The 10,188-nt window shown below is 44.4% G+C and overlaps 1 pseudogene across 1 annotated transcript in view; it reads right to left on the bottom strand.

Annotated features, from left to right (window-relative positions):
* Positions 1 to 4,689: 4,689 nt before the first annotated feature.
* Positions 4,690 to 10,188, bottom strand: part of LOC106583988 (cysteine protease ATG4C-like) — a 32,521-nt pseudogene continuing 27,022 nt past the window's right edge. Inside the window, exons 6-9 of the transcript XR_014382269.1 lie at positions 7,995 to 8,073; positions 7,120 to 7,196; positions 6,436 to 6,555; positions 4,690 to 5,993 (exon numbers count right to left, since the gene is read on the bottom strand). The product of XR_014382269.1 is annotated as a cysteine protease ATG4C-like (transcript). The remainder of the gene's footprint in view (positions 5,994 to 6,435; positions 6,556 to 7,119; positions 7,197 to 7,994; positions 8,074 to 10,188) is intronic.

Below are 10,188 nucleotides of genomic sequence, written 5' to 3'. Positions count from 1 at the left end.
CCAGGGAGTTTTTCCAATGCCTCGCAAAGAAGGGCAACTGTTGGTAGATGGGTAAAAATAAAAAAGCAGAAATTGAATATCCCTTTGAGCCCAAGTTATTCATTACACTTGGGGTGGTGTATCAATACATCCAGTCACTACAAAGATACAGGTGTCCTTCCTAACTCAGTTGCCAGAGAGGAAGGAAACCAATGGTGACTTTAAAACAGTTACAGAGTTTAATGGCTGTGATAGTAGAAAACTGAAGATGGATCAACAACATTGTAGTTACTCCACTATACTAACCTAAATGACAGAGGGAAAAGAAGGAAGCCCGTACAGAATAAAAATATCCCAAAACATGAGTCATTTTTGCAATAAGGCACTAAAGTAAAATTGCACAAAATGTGGCAAAAATATTTACTTTATGTGCTGAATACAAAGTGTTGTATTTGGGGCAAATCCAATACAACACATCACTGAGTACCACTATTCATATTTTCAAGCATGGTTGTGGCTGCATCATGTCGTGGGTATGCTTGTCTTCAGGAAGGACTAGGGAGTTTATTAGGATAAAATGAAACTGAATAGAGCTAAGCACAGGCAAAATCATTGTGGAAAATCTGGTTCAATCTGCTTTCCAACAAACACTGGGAGACAAATTCACCTTTCAGCAGGACGATAACCTAAAACACAAGGCCAAATATACACTGAGTTGCTTACCAAGATACTGTATTTCTAAAAACATGTTTTCACTTTGTCATTATGGGGTATTTGGTGTATGGGAGAGAGAAAAAATCTATTTAAGCATTTTTGAATTCAGGCTGTAACACAACAAACGTAGAATAAGTCAAGGGGTATGAATACTTTCTGAAGGCACTGTATGTACATGAAGACAGGGTAAAGTGACTAAGCATCAGGATAGATAATAATAAGAGTAAAATAAAGAACAGAGTAGCAGAAGCAGAAGCATATGATGGGTGTGTGCGTGTGTGTGTTTGTTCTGTGTCAGTATAGCTTGTGTATGTGTGTTTGTGTTGTGTTGGTATGCGTGTGTGTGCGTGTGTGTTTGTGTGTGTTTAGTTGTCGTGTGTGTGTGTGTGTGTGTGTGTGTGTGTGTGTGTGTGTGTGTGTGTGTGTGTGTGTGTGTGTGTGTGTGTGTGTGTGTGTGTGTGTGTGTGTGTGTGTGTGTGTGTGTGCATATGTAGTGCATGTGAATGTGTGGGGGGTTTGTGTGGGAGTGTCAGTGTAGTGTGTGTGTGGGTATAGTCTTGTGGGTGTGCATAGAGTCAATGCAAGATAGGGTCAGTACAGATGGACACAGACACCTCCCAGTTCCAACACAAAGTCACATTGTAGAGGAAATTAACCACATCTAAACTACTTCATTCAAAGTTTCCTTCAGGTTTTTCCTGGACACTAAATTATCTTGGTGGGTGTTGATGTATTGCTGCATCATGACAGCTGTCTGGCAGTGGGCCACTGGAGACATGCAGAGACATGTGAGGCATGCAACGCCTCAGCACTCCTCAGGAGCCCAAAGAACTGAGGCAGGATAGGAAGGGACAGGGACACCACAGGATGGGACAGAATAGGACAGGGCAGAATAGGTCCACGACAGGACAGGATGGGACAGGACTCGATGGGACAGGGCGAAAGAGGATAAGACGGGACAGGACAGGACGAAAGTGGATAGGACAGGATGAAGAGGGCTGGACAGGGCAGAATGGGGCAGGGCCAGGACAAGGACAGGACAGGATAGGAGGACAAGACAGGGCAGGTCAGGAAAGGACAGGACTGGGCAGGACAGGATGGGTAGAACAGGACAGGGCAGGACAGGGCAGGATAGGACAGGGCAGTATGGGACAGGGTAGGATAGGACAGGGTAAAGCAGGACAAGACAAGACAGGGGTGAGAGGAGGGGACAGATGTGTGGACAGATTTCAAACGTAAGCGCCCGTGCGCCAGGAAGTATTTATGTTCTGACGACTGCTAGAACACATATATTTACCCATTTAGACCTATCACGAAGTGATGAGATTTCAAAGTGGTGGAGTTGCTTGTTTGAAGATGCACTGCATAGCATTCCACAGCGGAGGGCGACAGAGGGGCGAGGAAGGGCCGGGCGTAAATCTAGCACTGCTGCACCTGGCGTAGGGACAGGGACGGTTTGGGAGGAGATAGGTCTGACACCTTAGAAGAGGCCAGGACTTCACACTTACACTACATGTTAGTGTGTGTACATAGGTCATACATATATGCATTGTTGAAAAAAGTACCCTATTGTCATACTTCAGTAAAAGTAAAGATACCTTAATATAAAATGACTCAATTAAAATTGAAAGTCACCCAGTAAAATACTACTTGAGTAAAATTCTAAAAGTATTTGGTTTTAAATATACTTAAGTATCAAAAGTAAATGTCATTGCTAAAATATACTTAAGTATTAAAAGTAAAAGTATAAATAATTTCATATTCCTTGTATAGAGCAAACCAGACGGCATAATTTTCTTGTTTTCAAAATGTACGGATAGCCAGGGGCATGCTCCAACACTCAGACATGATTTACAAACGAAGCATTTGTGTTAAGTGAGTCCGCCAGATCAGAGGCAGTAGGGATGACTAGGGATGTTCTCTTGATAAGTGTGTGGATTAGACAACTTTCCTGTCATGCTAAGCATTCAAAATGTAACGAGTACTTTTGAGTGTCAAGGAAAATGTATGGAGTAAAAAGTACAATACCGTAATTAAACATCTCCACATTACAAATGCAATGTTTAATTGCACTGTAAGATAAAATGCTAGGTTGCACTGTAAGGATCTGGGGGTTTAAGAAGGCTAATCTCAAACATCTACAGTACAGAGCAATGTAACATGGTTGGATTTTTCATGGTTGGATTTATTTAAACACATCTTCACCCAAACACATTGTGTCACTATGAAAGCTCTAGCTCTAGCCTACAGAGACACCGTCACAGCTCTAGTCCCAAGAATTTGTGTGCTGCCGATTCCGCCAAAAGCCTGCTTCATTCCAATCCCGTTCCTGCGCACTGGAAGATGCGTCGCCCAAGGGCTGTGTGACCAGCAACACAAGCCATTTCCTCCCCTGAATGACACCAAAATAAAATCTTTATTGAGTGTCCATCTGTGAGCTCCAAACTCTGGGACAGAAGGAGGCCTCATGGATTCCCTTCCCTTTCATGTGAGTAATGTGCTCGGCTGGGCAAATTAGATTTTCAAGAATCCGCAATGTCAATGACACTATTGGCAGCTGTGTCTGTGTTAATTAAACAGGAGGGCATGGTTAGGATAGTTAGAGTGTGTGTGTGTGTGTGTGATATTTGTTAGTGTGGTTGGGGGGGTTAGAGTGTGTTTATGTGTGCGGCTTTGTACAATGCATTTCCCCTGAGCCCATCCATGACTCACTAATCAAATATTCATACATCCCTGTAAGTACAAGGTGAACATAGCAGACCCTTACAGCACACAGCAGCCATCCCTGTGCCTCCTAGCACAACACACTCTTTCATGTTCACTTGGGGCCTGACAAAAATCCCCAAATCCTGATCCCCCATAACATTCCCCCTCCCATCACATTCCTCTCCACAGCAACCCCCCCCCCCCCCCCCCCCCCCCACAGACTATCCACCACACCAAAATGCAGAAACATTGCCGCATATTTAATGGCTTGATGCACAGTTCTCTGGCCGGTTGGCCTTAAAAACAGCCTTGTTATGTATGAACATACTGATCTGACACTTCCTGTAAGTGATGCCATTATGTCCTCTACCAGCTCAAATAAGGCTGTAAAACATCCGGCCGTGATTCAGATTCCCGTAGGGCGGCGCAAAATTGGCCCAGTGTCGTCCGGGTTTGGCCGGGGTAGGCGTCATTGTAAATGAGAATTTGTTCTTAACCGACTTGCCGAGTTAAATTAAAATGTTTCGAATAATAAAAACCCAATCAAATGTATTTGTCACATGCTTCGTAAACAACAATGCAGAGAGAAAAAAAGAGAGAGAAAAAAAGAGAGAAATAATAACACAAGGAATAAATCCGTAATAAGTAACGATAACTTGGCGGGTACCAGTACCGTGTCGATGTGCTGGGGCTCTCTGGCTTCTCACTGAATGGACATGTGAACAGATCCCTGAACTGGGACCCCCGAGCCCAATGCCAAGCTCCTGATAATACAAGAGTTTGTATTGTACATGACAATATGTAGAGCATAGCTCAAACGATGGGGGGGGGGGGGGGGGGCGGGGGGGGGGGGCAACAGAAATATTACCCATGGCAACAGTGCGTCGTTGCACACAGCAATATTTTATTTTCCTCTACAGGCGGACACAATCCCAGCCTGTGTCACAGGGTCACATTTTCCCGCCGGCTGGTTAATGGGCTGTAGAGATGGTTAGCACGTACGATTAGTTTTAATCTAGTACATTTGACTGGGTAACAAACAGGGTTGAATACATTTCAACACATGTCAAGTTTTGTATTTTTCATTGCAAGATGAGACAAAACCCCCAAAAAATCTCTCTCTTTAATGCTTTTAAAACGTGTAAAGAGGTGCAGGGATCAGACGAGAAATTCTAAAAAGATTTTATGACTTTATTCTACTTTGCTGCACAGCAGTGTGAGAATCAATATTGTGATAAAGAGACACATTTTGTAAACATTTGGCAACACTGGTAGAATTTAGCTGTCTTTATAGATTTACAGTTGAGGGGCTGATCTTGAAACAGTCCAACATTATCGTACAACATTTCAATTATATTCAACCTTATCTTCAACCCACATAAAAAAAATGGTGTACTCTACAAATGTCTGTCACCATTTGAACAAGATGATTCAATTATTACAATGCAGTTAGTATGTGAGTATAGTGTATATGAAGTTTGTAACTAGTGCAATTATAATGAAAGTGCAAGGAGAAGCAAGGCGTTGTACCCGTCACCTCTATAGATGTGTTTGACTGTGACATTGACAAACCTTCCATTTAGACTAATTTAATTTGCTTTGAAATGAAAAAAGAAAAGTCATGAACCAAAGTACCTTTTCAAGGACAATAATCAGAAATGCTCAAATAACCTACCTAAGAAAATGCTAAACATCTTGAAATGATTTGGCAACATAATACTTTTCCTCCTAAGGTAAATGTGATAACAACCTAGAACATATTTTACCAATCCAAACCTCCAGTACTTTCTCAGTATCGCTAAAAACAAACTATAGTATGTGAATGGCACTCTCCTATACAAGCACTTTACCAGGATATATGGCCCAGTTCTAGAACCACAGAGATATCCTTCCTCATACACGTCCTCTGATAATCCCCGTTGGCGGCTTCTGTAGTGCCGCACTGATTTCCTTAAAAGGTAAATGTGTGTTATATTTGGCTGAGAGTCACTCTTCCAATAAGCCAAGGCACCCGATTCTCCATCAGTATCGATAAGGTACAATGTATAAGATTCAGTACAGCGCATAACCCCCAGTACAATTTCATGTCCATAATACAGACTCCTGGTATGTTTGATTACATTTGAGCAGTCAAAACTAACAGCAACTATCTACAGTACAGGATAACTATTTGAATGTTTTTAAGTTTAGCTAATTAAGCCATGAATGCTGGTGTGAGAAATTAAATAAATACATTTAAGTGTCTGAAAAAATTGCGGAATAGCTAGCAGATCCATAGGGTATAGGGAGTGTCTGAGATGGGGTCTTGAGAGGTCCAGTTTGATGAGTCCTGGCCTTGGATAAGCCTGTTTCAGTCTGTCTGGTAAAGTGACTTCGCCAGCCATTGAAAAGTCTCTGATCATGACCTTTGCCCTTGGCGTCGGCCTTCAGAGCAGCACAAAGTCTCCAGCAGTGGCAACCGCTGTCCGTGGGTTGTGGATGAAGGGCCATTCCCTTTTCTCCGGGGTTAATGCTGCCGAAAGGTCGTAATCTCTTCCGTGACCTTGCATGAAAGTGAATGCTGGGTATTTGTCCTTCACTGATGGCTGAAACACCTGATTCATAAACAAAAACACAGCATACAATAATGATACACGAAAGTCAGGAAAGTTTCATGAAGTATCCAAAGAAGCCCACCTGAGAGCTGGAGAGCAGGGAGAGGAAACGGGAAACCTGCCTCAGATTCACAGCTAAATGGTGCCACCTGGTGTCAAGTTAATTTTATGTACAGAAGCAATATGGACACAGAGCAGATTTTATCAACAGTTAACGCCTATACTCACCGTGTGGCCCTGTGCAGACGCGCCAAAAATCATGGCGTTATGCCAAAAATCCAATTGCGCTATTTACTGTCTTGACTCTATGATAAAAGTTCTGTCACACTTACAGCCATTCTCACATCTCACTCCCTAACTATGCTTTCAATGGGATATGCATTTTATTTCATTACAAACTAATAGGATTCTGACCAAATAGTAAAGCCTTTAGTTCACCCACCTTGGACAGTTCTTGGCTGATTCTCTCATAGTCCTGGGCACTTCTAGAGTAGAAGCCTATGGTACAACTAGGATCCATCTGACTGAAAGGCATCTTCTTTGGCGACGGGCAATAATACGACTAGAAACACAAAATGACAAAGAAAATCCTGTGTCAAATGGACAGCAATGTGTTATTGCTGGTAATATTAAACATCTATGATTGAATTGCTTGTTAGTGCAGTAAAGTATCAAAGATATAAGTGCGAAACTAAAAGGACATATTATGAAGATAAAATGTTATGTTTTATGAACGCAATGCAGTTGTAATTAATCTTGTCACACTCACAGACTGGTGAAAATAAAAGTCTAGCTGTTTCTGATCTCTTGTCACATTGTGTGCTGCACCCTTTGACCAAGCATCAGTAGAAGTTCCAATGCAGTAGTCTAATACACTATGATAAATGCATGTTTTATGTGTACCAGTGCTGAAATATTCAGGATCATAGTAGCTGAGCTCCTTATATTCCACATGCTGTATTTCTCCACTGCAGCAGCCTCACATGTCTGAACAGCAAATAAATCAGCAGCCAGAGACTCAGTAATTGCGCATAGGCTGCTTTAGGATTCATATCCTTAAGTACTAACAGAAACTATTAAATTCACATTACTGAGCCCCAGTCAGCTCAGTGTAATTTCCCATTACCTGCAGAGGGAAACGGCTCGTGCTGACATCCACAAAAGACTGACAGTAATGAGGGTCCATGTAAATCAAGCTGTCATCTACAAGGACAAAACAAAAGACAAGTTATTCAAAAAACATCTGATTATTACAAACACTACCACGCCAACGACACATTACTTCCCTCCACTTTATATGCAGAGTAGCTCAAAGTCATTCCGCTAGGCTACTGTTAGCCTTCTTACAGTCAAATATGCCTCTTGTTTTTTAATATCGACCAGGGTGGATTAAACTCTGCATAATCAAATGTCGTTGTGCAAGCACATTTTTTACCCCCGGCCACGGAAAGGAGGCTGTCATTGAATTTTTGTGTAGGGCAATTACTTTTACAAACACACAATTATATTCAGCTATTTGCATATGATGTATGTGGGCTGGAGTTGCGTTTTGGCAGCGAGAATGTATTGCTTGTCATTTAGACATAATCCGGCACTGTATTTCAAATTGGTAAAATGTAAATGCATAAATATTGACTGCCAAAATGTACAACTGAAGGTTCCTCCTGGCCGCTGAAGGTGATGGAGAGTCGCTCACTTTGGGCCCCACTGGATAGATGAGGATGAGATGATATGCATAATGCCTCCTATGGAAATCAATTACGAACACAACTTGGGAGGTTTACCCCTCATGATAAATGAGCCAGGCTTTGATGGTCAGAGAAAAATAAAATAAGCGCTGTTTCACACACACTCCTCTCATATCCAGTCCTCTACGGTCTTCTCCTCACGTACACAAATGCATGAACTTACTTTGCCTCTTTATACAGAGAGGAGAAAGGACATTATGCTAAATGATCTCCACTTCCCTCTCTCTAGTCCTTTGCCTGGTGAAACACTAACCTTAAAAGCCCATGAAGTAGCAGGCCTCTTTGGACTTCCTCTCGATGATGCCGATACAGTGCTCCAAACTCAATATGCACTGAGGAGGATGGAGACCAGGGGACAAACAGTCAAATGGGTCATTCCACCAACTGGGTGCCTTTTGAGTAGTGTAACTTAATAATAAAAAATAAAAAATGAAGTTTGATTTCACTTAATTTTACAATTTTTTTCCCTCAAAAAATGTATTCCCATCTCACAAAACAAATGACTACAGTAAGTGTCAAACAAAGTAACAGGATTGACTATAACGGGGTTGACTGTGACAAGTGTCACGTTGAATAGGAGACAGGCGCAATACGAAACAGGATTTTTTATTTCTCTACCCAAAATAGAGTATGACATGAACATGATGGGGATGAAGCCCAAAACAAACATATATATCTATATCACAGGGCAGTAATCCAAACAAAGCACAAGGTGTAAATCTCTAATAAATACACGGGACGACTCCCGTAATAACAAGTGCACACTAACAAGGTAACACGAAAGCCGATACAACAGAGCACAGGTACTCACAAGACCAACGGACATGGAACAATAATCAACAAGGACAATGGGAAACACAGGGCACATATATACACATACTAATCAGGGGGAAATGGGAACCAGGTGTGCGTAATGAGACAAGACAGTTCGGGGTTGGTGGTAATGATCCAGTTCAGTGATGCCTAGGAGGCCGGTGACGTAGACCTCTGGAGCTGGTGAACGGAATGAGCAGCAGTATGGGGGAATCCAGCCTCTGGGACGACAACAGGGACGCTGTGTGGGTCGGTCAGGGCACCGACGGTGAAAATCCCTGATCAGCGAAGCGTCCAGGATGTTCACCTCAGAAACCCAGCACCGCTCCTCTGGGCCGTACCCCTCCCAGTCGATGAGGTACTGTAGACGCCCCGCCCTATGCCTCGATTCCAGGACTTCACGGACTGAGTGTGCCGGACCTCCCTCAATGTCCAGAGGAGGAGGCGGGGCGTCACTGGGTCCAGCCTCAGCGAGGGGACCAGGCACCACTGGCCTGAGGAGAGACATGAAAAGTTGGGTTAATGCGGTAATCAGCAGGGAGTTGCAAACGGTAAGTTACCTCATTAACCCTCTTTAAACGGCCCCACAAACCGCGGGCTCAGCTTCCGGCAGGGCAGGCGGAGGGGCAGGGTCCAGGTGGAGAGCCAGACCCGGTTGCCTGGAAAGAAAACAGGCACCTCACTGCGGTGGCGGTCGGCCTGATGCTTTGTGATGACGCACAGCCCGCTGGAGATGAGTATGCGCTGCGTTCCAGATCTCCTCAGCCCGCTGAAACCACTCGTCCACCGCAGGGGCCTCAGTCTGGCTCAGATGCCAAGGTGCCAGGGCCGGCTGATACCCCAACTCACTGGAAAGGAGTGAGGTTAGTGGAGGAGTGATGAAGGGAATTCTGCACGTACTCAGCCCAAGGTAGAAAATCTGCCCACTCTGACAGTAACACCTCAGGAACCTGCCCACTTCCTGATTGACCCTCTCCACCTGCCCATTAGCTTGAGGACGGTACCAGGAGGTGAGACTGACCGTGACCCCCAGGCATTCCATGAGCGCCTTCCATACGCGTGAGGTGAACTGAGGGCCACGGTCTGACACAATGTATTCCGGGATCCCGTAGTGCCGGAAGACGTGCGTAAAAAGAGAATCGGCGGTTTGCATGGCCGACGGGAGTCCAGACAGAGGAAGGAGATGACAAGCTTTGGAAAACTGGTCCATTAACGAAGAGAACGGTGGTGTTCCCCTGGAAGTGGGGAAGGTCAGTGAGAAAGTCCACCAAGAGGTGAGACCAGGGTCGTTGTGGAACCAGCAGTGGAAGGAGCTTTCCATAAGGGAGGTGTCTGGGTGTCTTAGATTGGGCACAGATGGAGCAGGAAGAGACGTAAACCCGGACATCCCTAGCCAAGGTGGGCCACCAGTACTTCTTAGTCAGGCAGGCGATGGTACGGCCTATCCCAGGGTGACCCGACACAGGCGCCGTGTGCACCCAGGTAAGGAGGTGGTCCTGCACACCTGTGGGCACATAGGCGCAGTTCTCTGGTCACTGTGCAGGTGTGGGTTCCATATGCAGGGCCTGCCGTATGTCGGCGTCCAAATCCCACACCACTGGCACGAGATACGGAACGGAGGGATGATGGGTGTC

Source organism: Salmo salar, chromosome 23 (genome assembly GCF_965601325.2).
Source record: "Salmo salar chromosome 23, fSalSal1, whole genome shotgun sequence".
NCBI classification, from domain to species: Eukaryota; Metazoa; Chordata; class Actinopteri; order Salmoniformes; family Salmonidae; genus Salmo; species Salmo salar.
This window is presented reverse-complemented; position numbering and strand designations above follow the sequence as displayed.